We start from the raw sequence: 12,696 nt of genomic DNA on the forward strand, positions 1-12,696 counted from the left end.
GTCTAACATATTTTGGACATGTTATAAGAAGAGACCGGTCCTTGGAGAGGGACATCATCCTGGGGAGGGTGAAGGGACAGCACAGGAGGGGAAGGCCCTCTATGAGGTGGATTGATTCGGTGACTGGGGTTATCGGGATGGGAGTGTCAGAGACAGTGCGATTGGCACAAGACAGAGCAGAGTTTAGGGCTGTTGTACATAGAGTCGCTATGAGTCGCAAGCGACTCGACGGCACATAACAACAACAACAACAATTAATTTTAATGAAAGTGGTTTCCAGTCGTTCACTATTGCACTTTTCTCCCTACCCATCTCCCCCTCCCCCAATTCACTCTTTCCTTGAAAAGAAAACCTCTTTCATTGTTAGGCAATCCCTTCCAAGTCCATTCCACTATGTAGCCTTCACTGTGAACTTCTGTAATGATACCCATTCATATGTCCCTTTTAAACAATTCTCTCCCTCATCTGTTTCAATGCAATATACATCATTCCTTCCTTCCTTTACATTTGGATTTCTTAATGTGCATTCCAGTTCAAAGCCCTGTTTAAAAACTAGTGTCAGTATATTTTCTTTGCAAATACAATTATCTATTACATACCATTCACTCATTGTTGTTGTTATGTGTCACTGACTAGCCTGCAACTCATAGCAACCCTATATACCCTAGCTCTGAAACTTGCCCTATCCTGAGCCAATCTCATCATCTCTGAGAGATCTAATCCCACTGCTCCAGTTATTGCATCAACCCATCTCATTCTGGGTCTTCCCCTCCTGCGCTGTCCCTTCACCCTTCCAAGCATGATGTCCCTCTCCAAGGACTGGTCCCTCCTGGCCATGTGCCCAAGTATGTGAGACAGAGCTTCAAAACCCTTGCTTCCAGGGAGCAAACTGGTTTCAGTCTCTCCAGGACAGACCTGTTTGTTCTCCTGGCAGTCCACAGTAGGTTCAACACTCTTCTCCAGCACCACAACTCAAAGGGATTGATCCTTCTTTTATCATCCACTTTTAGTTATTGTCCAACTCTCTGATGCATCCACTCATTATGAAACAATTATGGGCAGAAAAAAGAGAGGAGGGAGAGAATGAGGGGCAACATAAGCGAAATCTCTAGTATCCAAAACTTCTTCCTAAATTTGTGCTTTTAATTATGTTACTTTTAAAATCTAGAAAGAGGACAGAACTTTTATCATCTATTTTATAATCACCAAAATAAATACATTTTAAAAAATCAAACCTTAAAAATTGTCGTTTTACTCTAAGCCCTCTCTCCATTCATGTCACTTTTTTTGGTACAACAGTTCCAATCTCACACTCTAAAGAGCGATAAATGATCTATACTGTATCTTCCCTACGTTAAAAATAAGATGTGAATAGACTTTTAAAAATGGCCATTTTATAAGCTGATATAAATTCTAGGGTTTATTTAGCATCAAAGATGCCTTCTCATTTTTCAGTCCTTGGATATTGATTGGTTCTGTTTTCTAAAGTTGTGGATCTATCCTATATCCTAGTTTTATTCAGGCAAGAAACCCTATATATTAGGAATCTAACAAACAAAACACAATACCCTCTTTCCCTTCCCACACTGATGAGTCCTAAGCTAGAACTTTAAACAGAGGAGATCTATGAGGCCTAGTAACCACTAATAATATTCTAATCTAGATACAGCTTACTTTACTAGTGCATGAATGAGTTTCAAACTGATCTTTAAGTCTCCTCCTCATGATCCCCAAAGGCACTAATTGACCTTTCCTGGTTTGTTTTCCACCACATGCCAACACCAGTCAGCTTCAGACCAAATGCTCTCCAATTGTTCTCTGAAAATGCCACACAAATGATCATTTTATTGAGGACTTGTGAGGTGTAGGGCACACTATGAGGCATACAAAACATTATCTCATCTAGTCCTTTCAATTTAATGAGGTAGGTACAGTTAACACTTATTTTAAATTTCTAGTAACTGAGGCTAAGAAGTTATGATTACTTACTTGTCCAACCAAGATCTAACAGCAGACCTAGGATTCTTACACGTTAACTGTCTAGTTAAAAACAGATATGTAAGAATATGCCTAGGACATCCCCCACTCCTCACTTCCAGCTCAGTGTTCTCTTCGCTCCTTCCCTGTGCCATCGGTGAGGCCTTCTCAATTCTATATATATGAACCCTGACAGCCTACAAATCTCAAAGAGAAAGTTCCACCTCTGTCTTGAGACCTGATTGAACTAACTCTTCATTATGTATGTATAAGTTGTTGGGCTCCCCGTACTACCAGCTTTATTTCAACTCTGTTCCAAACTTTAAATTCTTTAAGAGTCAGGTTCAGAGGAATTAAGAAATTTACTTAAATCACTCAACACTGAATGGTAGAGCTGATATTCAAATATAGAAGGGTTGATTCCAATTTCCTTAGCCATTATACTGTACTACTCCAAAAATACTGTACCTACACATTGTAGAAACAGATCTGTTGTTATGGAGAGGGTGAAACCAGGCTGCTCCTTGGAGGCAAAGATTTTGAAGCTTCCTCTCAAATCCTTTGGGCATGTAGTCAGGAGGGACCAGTCCTTGGGGAAGGACATCATGGTTGAAAGTGTGGAGGGAAAGCACAGGAGAAGACCCCCAGATGAGACTTATATACACAGTAACTAGAGTAATGCGGTAGGTGAATCAGAGACAATGAGACTGACTCAGCATAGAGCAAGTTCAGAGCTAATGTACATAGGGTCGCTATGAGTTGCAAACAACTCAACTGCACATAACACCAACAATACACATTTTAAGTTTGTGGTGAGTTAATGAATGAAGGGTAGTACTGAAAACACTTCTAGAAAACAGCCCTGCAACTTCAGATGTTGCTGTTGCTGTTGTTGTTGTTGTTGTTGCTAAGTGCTGTCGAGTCATAGATGACTCATAGTGACCCTATGAACGGAAGACTTGAACACTTGTGTAACTTTCATCATTTCTCCACATTCATAGCTTCCAGAGGCAAGAGGCTATCTTTATTCCTCAATAGTTGTTGTTGTTGTTGTTAGGTGCCCTCAAGTATGACTCATAGTGACCCTGTGAACAAAAGATCTGAACCCTGTTCTATCCTCTGCCATCCTCACACTTCCTGACACACTAGAGCCCATTACAGCAGTCACCGTGCCAATCCACCTGGTTGAAGATCTTCCTCTCCTTTGCTGATCCTCCACTCTTCCCAGCACCATGTCCTTCTCCAAGGAATAGCACCTCCTAGCAACATGCCTAAAGTATGTGAGGTGAAGTCTCATCATTCCTGCCTCCAAAGAATACTCTAGCTGCACAAGCTCCAAGATATATCTGTTCATTCTCTTGGCCGTCCATGCTCTTCTCCAACACCACAGAGCAAAAGTGTCAATTATTTTTTCTGTCATCCTTATTCACTGTCCAGCTCTCAGAGGAGCAGCAATAATAAGAGGAAAGATCATGGCCTGAATCAGATACATCTTAGTCCTCAAACTGACATAATTACTCCTCAATTATTTGGAAAGGTCCCCAACTGCAGATTTTCCCAGTGCAATGTGTCTCTTTATTTCCTGACTGCTCATACCAAGGGTATTAATCGTGGATCCAAGGAAGATGAAGCTATTGACAATTTCAATCTCCTCTCCACTCATCATGACATTGCCTATTGGTCCAGTGGTAAGAATCTTTGTTTTTTTGATATTGAGATGCAATCCATACTGAAGGCTGCATCCTTGTTCTGCAACAAGGGCTTCAAATCCTCCTCACTTTCAGCAAGCAAGGTTGTATCATTTGCATAACACAGGTTATTGATGAGTCTCCCTTCCAATCCTGATACCACAATCCTCTTCAAATAGAGTAACTCCAAAAAGCCCTGGTAGTGCAGTGGTTTAAATGCTCACTTAAAGGCCTAATTGCTGAAACTTACCACCCCTTTTTTGGAAGGAAGTGTGGCAATCTGCTTCCATAGAGGACTTAGAGCTTTGAAAACCCTATGGAACTGTTCTACTCTCTTCTTTAGGGTCACTATGAGTTGGAATTAACATGATGATAATGAGCCTGGTTTGATAGGACAGATCTTGAAACCTAACAGAAGAAAGAATAATTTTATACACACTTTATGGTACCCCAGACTACTCTTCCATCCTCACCTCTTTTCTGGGAGTTATGTCCCGTGTTGGCTGGAGCCAGTGATGGTGACTGTATCTGTGCCAGTTTCTGTAAGACACAAAACCAAATTATCTTCCCTTCAGAGCAACTGCACCTTTTAAATACAGGAGGGGAAAATGAAAGCCATATCATTAATATTTTTTAAAGTGGCCTGAGGAAGTCTTGTTATGGAGAGTACCAATTCCAATAAGATGTTCAGAGCTGACCAGCTAAGTAAATAAATATGTAGAAATGAAGCCAACTTCTTGCCTTCTCTAATACACGAAAGTGGCAACGAGGATTAAAGGACTCTCTAAGGGGAAAGAGAACTTGTGAGGGAACAAGAATCTAGGCTTGGGTGTCTGCCACTCTTCACATGGAGACTATTCCACAGGCACAACTTCTGCAGATCTGGACTCATTAAGTAGGTTTTTTTCTGTCTAATGAGTCTTAAGTGATTTAGAAAAAAACAACAATGCCCTCAACCCTAAAATCCTAAATCTCTTATAATGGCAACAGTGTACTTATTCTGACTAAGAAAGGATACATATTGAAAGAAAAGATTATTACTCACTTTGCTCTAGCACTCATGCTGAAAAGTCTATTTTCCCAAGTTCTGAAAGATAGGTTTTAATGTTCATTTATATTTTGGTTTCAAAGTCTACATAGCTCAAGGGCTACAACCACTACCTTTACTTATAAAACCTATGCCGTATTTTGTTCACTCCAGGCAAGTCTCAAAACTACCCTATAAAGTAGGTGCAGAGGGTATTACTATATTACGTATTTTGGCTATGAGAAAACTAAAAACGACTCTTAAGTAACATCATTTAGAATTATCTTAAATTACACATTTGGGACATGGTAAATCTAGTTCCCACTCTGGATCCAGTACTCGTTCTACCACATGACACTTCCCAATTCTCAGGGAAATTCTCCACCTTTTCTCTATTCTGGAATCACGTATGAATCACTCATTTAAAACTAAGAACATCTTTCTTTGTCTGATGCAGATGAGCTTCAAGCTACACTCACCAGGATTCTACTGCAAACACCTGAGTCACACCAAGAGAACTACACCCTTGAAACTAAAAAATTATACATAAAATTTAATATTTATATTCAAATAAAGAAATAGCTTGATGATTTTTAAATCTATAAAAGACGGGCAGGCATGATGGTTAGGTTGTTCATCTCGAAAGAAAAGCTAAAATCATAATCACTTCTTTTTCCACAATTATCAGGGATCAAGACACTCCGTGGCAAAAACCTTAAGAGCTAACTATTTTATCTACCAAATGGACAAGCACTCAAAGCCTTTCCTAAAATACACACACACATACACACACACACATCTGGACTTGGCTTTACCTATTACATTCACTGACCTTTTTAGTGACTCGGGGGCCAACAGGCCCCCTCCCTTAATTTTGAGACACAAACCAAACTCATCAAAGCAGGACTATATGTTCCAGACCTTATAAAAGTCCAAAATAAGGATATTCTTTTTGTCTCAGCACAAATTTGGCTAATCTCCATATCCAATCTAACTCAAGTGTGAAAGAGAGGAATGCACTTGTTGCTTTGAGGCTATCACCCTACTTCTTTGTCTGCTAGCTGACCTTCTGTATATAAGAGCATCAGCACTGCAGCATTCCATTTAGGGAGGAAGGTACTTTCATCTTTGCCCACTGGCCTTGATCTCTCCTCATCATTATGGTCTGGATCCCTGCTAATCACTAATGATCCCAAGGCCCTCTACAAATACTAAAGGTATTAGACCAGAACTCTTAGAAAAATTCCCACTCAGCTAATTACATTCTTTCGGCCTTTCTTGAGTCTCTGTGTAATCTCAGCTGGAGCTAAGTTTGAATAATTTCCTAAAGTTTTTTTAAATTGTTTACTGGTAGTATTTTGGAAAGCAATTATAAACTCTCTCATTTCACCAACTTAAATTTAACTAATTATGATACAAAAAGTCCATGACCTCTCTTTTTCTTCCTCATCTTCACTTTCTGTCTTATTGTACTTTCCCTTGGATGTCACAAATACCTACTTTTCCATATTTTGGTTTTGAATATTTAAAAGAGCTTACATTCATGGGATTTATAATTTCATGGTTCTATAAACAGATGCTGCTCTGGCTGTGATCACCAAGTTATGCTAACAAATCTGGAGGACAACCACCTGGCCAACTGACTGGAAGAGCTCTGTATTTGTTCTAATTCCAAAGAAAGGAGACCAGCCAGATGGTGAAAATTATCGAACAATATCACTGATATTCACACGCAAGCAAGATTCTGCTGAAGATTATCCAAAAACGACTGGAACAGCACATCAACAGAGAACTGCCATAAGTGCAGGCTGGGTTTAGAAGAGGCCATGGTACTACGGATATTACAGCTACTGTCAGATGGATCTTGGCTGAGAGCAAAGAGTACCAGAGGAATGTCTATCTGTGTTTCACTGAATGTGCAAAGGCATTTGACTGTGTAGATTACAATAAACCGTGTCTGGCTCTGAGAAGAATGGGAATCCCAAAACACTTGATTGTGCTTATGCGAAGCCTATTGGATTAGGAGGCAGTCATCAGAACAGAGCAAGGAAACAATGCATGGTTCAAAATTGGGAAGGGCATACACGAGGGATGTATCCTATCTCCATACCTTTTCAATATATATATGGGGAACAGATTATCCAGGAGAAGTGTGGCATCAGGATTGGAGGTAGACTCATCACAATCTGTGTTATGCAGATGACACAACCTTGCTTGCTGAAACTGAGGAGGACCTGAAGCGCTTGATGCAGAAAGTTAAGGACTGCAGCCTTAAATATGGATTGAAGCTCAACATCAAGAAAACAAAGATTCTCACCACTGGGCCGAATGGCAGCATCATGATAGACGGTGAAGAGATTGATATTGTTGATAGTTTTAGTTTGCTTGGCTCCACAGTCAACATTCTTGGTACCAGCAGACCTCTCCAAAGTTCAATGAGCAATGATGTCAGTTTAGAGACCAAGGCATGCCTGATCCAAGCCATGGTCTTTGCAATTACTTGCTATGCATGGGAAAGCTGAACAAAGAAAAGGAATGATAGAAGGAGAATTGATGTATTTGAGCTGCGGTGTTGCAGAAGAGTATTGAATATACCAAGGACTTCCAGGAGAACAAACAAGTTCATCCCAGAGAGGGTGAGACCAGGCTGCTGCTTGAAGGCAAGCATTCTGAAGCTTCATCTGACATACTTTGGACATATTGCAAGGAGGGACCAGTCCTTGGGGAGGGACTTCACGCTTGGGAGGGTAAAGGGACAGCACAGGAGAGGAAGACCCTCGATGAGGTGGATTGATTCAGTGACTGGGATAATGGGGGTAGGTGTGTCAGAGGCAATAAGATTGGCACAGGATAAAGCAAGGTTTAGGGCTGTTGTACATAGGGTTGCTATGAGTCACAGGTGACCCAATGGCACATAACAACAATATTTTTAAATATATAGGGAACTCTGGTGGTCTAGTGGTAAGAAGTTGCACTGATATCCCAAGGGGCCCCAGTTTGAATCCACCAGCTGCCTGTTGGAAGCATGACCAGTCTTCTCCCTTGCAATTTACTCCCTCTGAAAACCCGCTGGAGGGTCAGCTATGAGCCAGTTCTGATTTGATGGCACACAACAAGAACATATGTTGTTGTTATGTACTACTGAGTTGGAACTGACTCACAGCTGACCCTCCAGCAGATTTTCAGAGGGAGTAAATTGCAAGGGAGGAGAATGCTCACCTTTCTCCCCCAGAGCAGTGGGCAGGTGGATTCAAACAGGATGTCTTTTAACTGGCAATGCAACTTCTTATCACTAACCACCTGTGTTCCCCTATATTCACTGTGGGGTAGCATATTGTTAACTTAAAATGATATAGTGTGACTATATTACATATCTACTGTGGGATCTATATTCACAGACAACTATCAACAGTTCTAAGGGATTAAATAAAAATAGATAGAAGATGCCTAAATCTAAGAATGCCTGCAATTTTTTTTTTTTAAGAATGCCTGCAATTTTTTTTTTTTCGTAATGGCAGAATGCCTTGATCTTTAAATAGAATATGAATTTAATTTCTTAACTGCATATTATTTTCATGTATAAAAGAAACCAGAGTATCACTTTTGTGGAATTATATACAGCAATTTTAATCTACAACATCTTGAATTTTTCCATGTTCATTCAATATCCTTGAATTTATCTGCTTCTAAAGTCATAGAAAAGCAAAACTTATAAAATCCAGATCTAAATAAATTCTTGGCAAAATAACTTTATAAGGTAATAACTTTATATTGAAGAATGTAGGACACATGTATATTGTTAAGTGCTATCAACTCAGCTACGACTCATGGTGATCCCTGCCCTATCTCCTGCCATCCTTATGATCTCCGTTCTGCTGAAGCGCACTGGGTAGTCACTATTTCAATCCATCTTGTTGAGGGTCTTCGTCTCCTTTGCTGATTCTCTACCTTTCCCAGCATGATGTCCATGTGCAGGAACTGGGTCCTTCTGGCCAAAGTGAGACAAAGTTTCATCATCTTTGACTCTAAGGAGGATCCTGGTCACATGTACTTTAAGACAGCTTTGTTCATCCTTTTGGCCATCTATGGGATATTCAGTACCGTCAGTTTAAAGACTAAGTGTGCCTGATGTGTACTGTGGTGCTTTCAATTGCTTCCTACGTGTCTGAAAGTCAGACAGTAAGGATAACATAAGAACTGATGGCTTTGAATTGTGGTGTTGGCAAAGAATATTGAATATACAATGGCACATGTATAGAAGTTGGTTAAATTAGTATTTCTTTGACAACCAAAGAGAAATGTATAGCTCCAGTTAGCACTTTTCTTAGAGCTCTGTAGAGACTATGTTTTTTTCAATGGTGCGGTTATTGCTCCAACTGTTTATAACTGACTTTAGAGCTGGTTTTAATCACTGAAAAAACCCCCTATTTCATTTATCTTGTTTTGATGCCAAATTATATTATCCAGACTTGATCACACACTTTATTCTCTAGAGCACAAGATGACTTCTAAGTAAGATGAACTACCACCTCCAAGGCTTTCAAAAAAGATGTGCTGTGGATTGTGAAAAGTGCCCAGTGAAGAACTCCAAAAGAGATCTGACAAATGGCAACAATAGAAACAGCCCTGCAGGAAGCGGCAGTCTCCAAAAATGACTAGTTGGAAGAGATTGTGCACTAAAACTTATGTGTAAATTCTAGTATCGCTGTTAGAATACAGACATCTTCTCTTAGTTTGCAGTTATAACTTGGTTTTGTAGTTTTAACCCTACAACACAATATTAGGGTTCGACTGAACTCAACTTACTGCCATTGAGTCACAAGCAACTCATAAATTACCCTCTAGTGAATTTTCCAAGGCCGTAAATGGCACAGGACAAGATTGCTTGTCTTGTTCCAGAAAAGTGGCTGATGGATTCGAAACACCAGAGGTGCCACCTTCTTATTAACAGCACTACTTCCAGAGATTATTTGTAATTTTTTACTTCTATTATTGCAGTAAATAAAATTTTATGTTCTTTAGATGTACTGTCATAGTTCATACACAAATGTTTTCATATTGAAATATCTATTTATTTTAAAATGGCGTCATGTATTGTGTGCTATTGAGTTGATTCCAACTCATAGTGACTAATTACCCAAAGGGGAAAAAATTAGTTACAAATACGTGTGATATAGAGTAAATTTTTCTTTTCTTTTTCAACCAGTGAATCTTAACTAATGGTATATGTGAGTAATTGGGATATGTTATTTCATTTGGCTTAATATTCACTTTGGGTTGGAGAAAAAGGTAAATGGTTTTGATTTTAACTAAAAGTCATATAAAACAAGTCAATCTAGCATACTACACAGCAAATTAATATTTTAGATAGAAAAACAACATTCTAAGAATAACCAAAAGAGCATTAAAGTCCCATTTACTCTAAAAGCTCCGTGGAAGAAAACAAACCAAGAACAACAACAACAAAAAAAAATTCACTGTGAACAGAGCACAAATTGGAGAAAACTTTCTGATTCTGAACCTATTTCCTTCCCTTGATGTGCTACTTGAAGACCCAATCCATTTTTCCCCCATTTGCCTATATGAAAAGCCAATTTTAACTCTATTATAATATTATTTGCTATGTTCAGTGGCAAAGTGGAGGTCTATAAAAAGTAATGATTGAATGGATGAAGGAAAACGGAACTGTATCTTGGATCAACCTATACAGAGTTCAATGTAATAACAGTTGTTTAGCCTCCTGATGGTGTTCAGCCATGTAAATATAACTTCAGTCTACTATGTGTGAAATGGAATACTTCTGCTTAGATCTGGATCACTTAAGATTTTGGAATGTATTCAGTAGGAACCTAGATGCTTGTCTTGAATGACACTTGGTATCATGAAAGTCCTTAATAGCATAAGTTGGTGGTATACTCCCTAAGACTGAGGTTTCATAGTAAATTTGCCTTATTTCCACATCTGGGATTTGATCATTTCCCAAATTAGTACTTGTGCTAAAAGCATGGGGTCTTATGTAAACTAAAAGATGATTATCCTTCCCAATAAAAAACAGTTTCCTGACTTTTCCTAGTCTTAGAAGATAAAGGAGTTCATAGTGTTATTCCCGCTGTCTTTCTGTGGACTATTTTGTTGATCATACAGTATCTCTATTCCTCAGTTTATATATAATACAACAGGAACAAACAAAACCTTCCTTTTTACTGTGGGGCCTTTTGTGAGCATGTTGATAAATACCTACAAAACGATAAATGCAACTACCTCTTTCAGCATTTTGAAAGATGTCAACCAAACACAAAATATTTTTGTGTGTGTGAATTGAAGTGCCTCTTGTTGATGGCCTCAGATGTTTCCTTGTAAGTGATCGTGTCAAGAACTGGTTTGTATATTATCTTGTCCTTCCAGGGCACACTGACATCACACTTCATAACAGCTCGGGATGATGATTCCTGTCAAAAATCACCTGCATGGAGGCTTCCATGCCCTAGATTGACATAACGTATTAACATAACAGAGGACTTAGAATAACTAAGCATGCCCTTACTGAAAGAAAGCCAGCTTTTCGCGCACAGGATTGCGTGTATGCGCTGTGTAAATGGAAGGCCTCGCCCCTTCTAGTGCTCTAACTTAATAAGAGAAAGTTTGCCAAGAGGCCGGGTGGGTAAGGCCGGGGCAGGCTGGTTAAGGGAAAAAACCATGTATATGTATGCATAGGTCTGTTTTCTAATTCGAATCCCAGTATGCACACACTTTTTGGAACTGAAAACGAGGCAAGAGCCTGGAGGGCGGGAAGGGCACTGAGAGGGCTGAGGGGCTATTCCTTGGCGAAGAAGCGCTCACGCCTGCACCTTCTCACCGCGCCCCACAGCGCGCGCCCCGTCGCCCTAACATCCCGCGCCCTGGGGGCACCCGGCCTCCCCCTGTCGCGTCGCAGGACCCAGCCAGCCCTCTCCACGCCCGCCCCCTCGGCTGTGCAGTTGAGCAGAGCTCTCTCCTCAAGGCTGAGTCTCTCCGCCAGCCCCGCTAACCAAGAGTGGCATGAGAACCAGAACTCTCCGAGAGTCGCAAGACCCAACAGCACACAAAGCGCTGGAATGAAGCACCGCGCCTCTCCGCCACTGCGCCCAGCTCCCAAAGCGCAGAGAGTGGCGCCCCGGGATCGCCACCTCTGCACTCGCCAGGAAGTCAGGCTCAGGAGAGGACAGGAGGAGGTGAGATTCCTTCGCGTACGAGCACCCTGGTCCCCAAGCAGAGTCCTCTGCCTGAGGAAACCCCTCCAACTCCAATAAAGGACTGCTGCCGCCTGCGGAAGGGGAATACTCACACTGGGCCGGGCCGCGAGCGGACCTCGCTGGAAAGACACGCGGGATGACGCCAAGGTGCCGAGCCCTACCTATCCCTGAGCGCCCAAGCTGTCCTGGCGCCGCCTCGGAAGGGAGGCCTCTACCGTCCGGCCTGGGACCTGCAGCCACCGCGAGCATCGCCGCCAGCCCCGCCTCGCCCATTGGTCCCGCCCCGCCTGCCACGCCCACCTTCCCCGTCCCGCCTCGTGGCCCCGCCTCTCCTCGCCCCTTCGGCCTCTTTTCGCTCTGCTGCCTCCCCCCTTCCCTCCTCCTCTCTGCCCGCCGGGTGCAAGCTGCTCTCTCCCCGAGATGAACGCGAAGCGACGTGGAAACCTTTCCACCAAAATGAGCTGTGATATCCTTTTGATGGCTATAATATATTCCAAATCGTCCCTGGACTGAAACGATCAATTAGCAGCCCGAAACGCACTGTGAAGTAAATTGTCACACTCTCTATTACAGGATGGTTATCATATATTTATAAGGTGTGTTTTCTGCAATCAGAACCAAGAAGGTGTTGAGCGATCAGTCATAAACGTACTTCTTCAGAAAAAGAGGGAGAGAAGCTTTGGCATTGTGTGGCGGGGGATGTGGGGGAGTGAAATCATTATGACAACTATTAGAACCACTTCCCTCCTGCCCCCAAGGTTATCTGTTTCTT

At 41.4% G+C, this 12,696-nt stretch overlaps 1 pseudogene; it reads left to right on the plus strand.

The window, feature by feature from the left end:
• LOC102861972 overlaps positions 1-12,064 on the plus strand; it is a 115,573-nt pseudogene extending 103,509 nt beyond the window's left edge.
• Positions 12,065-12,696: the final 632 nt, after the last annotated feature.

Source organism: Elephantulus edwardii, unplaced genomic scaffold (genome assembly GCF_000299155.1).
Source record: "Elephantulus edwardii isolate Elephantulus edwardi_28Jun2011 unplaced genomic scaffold, EleEdw1.0 scaffold00242, whole genome shotgun sequence".
Taxonomy (NCBI): domain Eukaryota; kingdom Metazoa; phylum Chordata; class Mammalia; order Macroscelidea; family Macroscelididae; genus Elephantulus; species Elephantulus edwardii.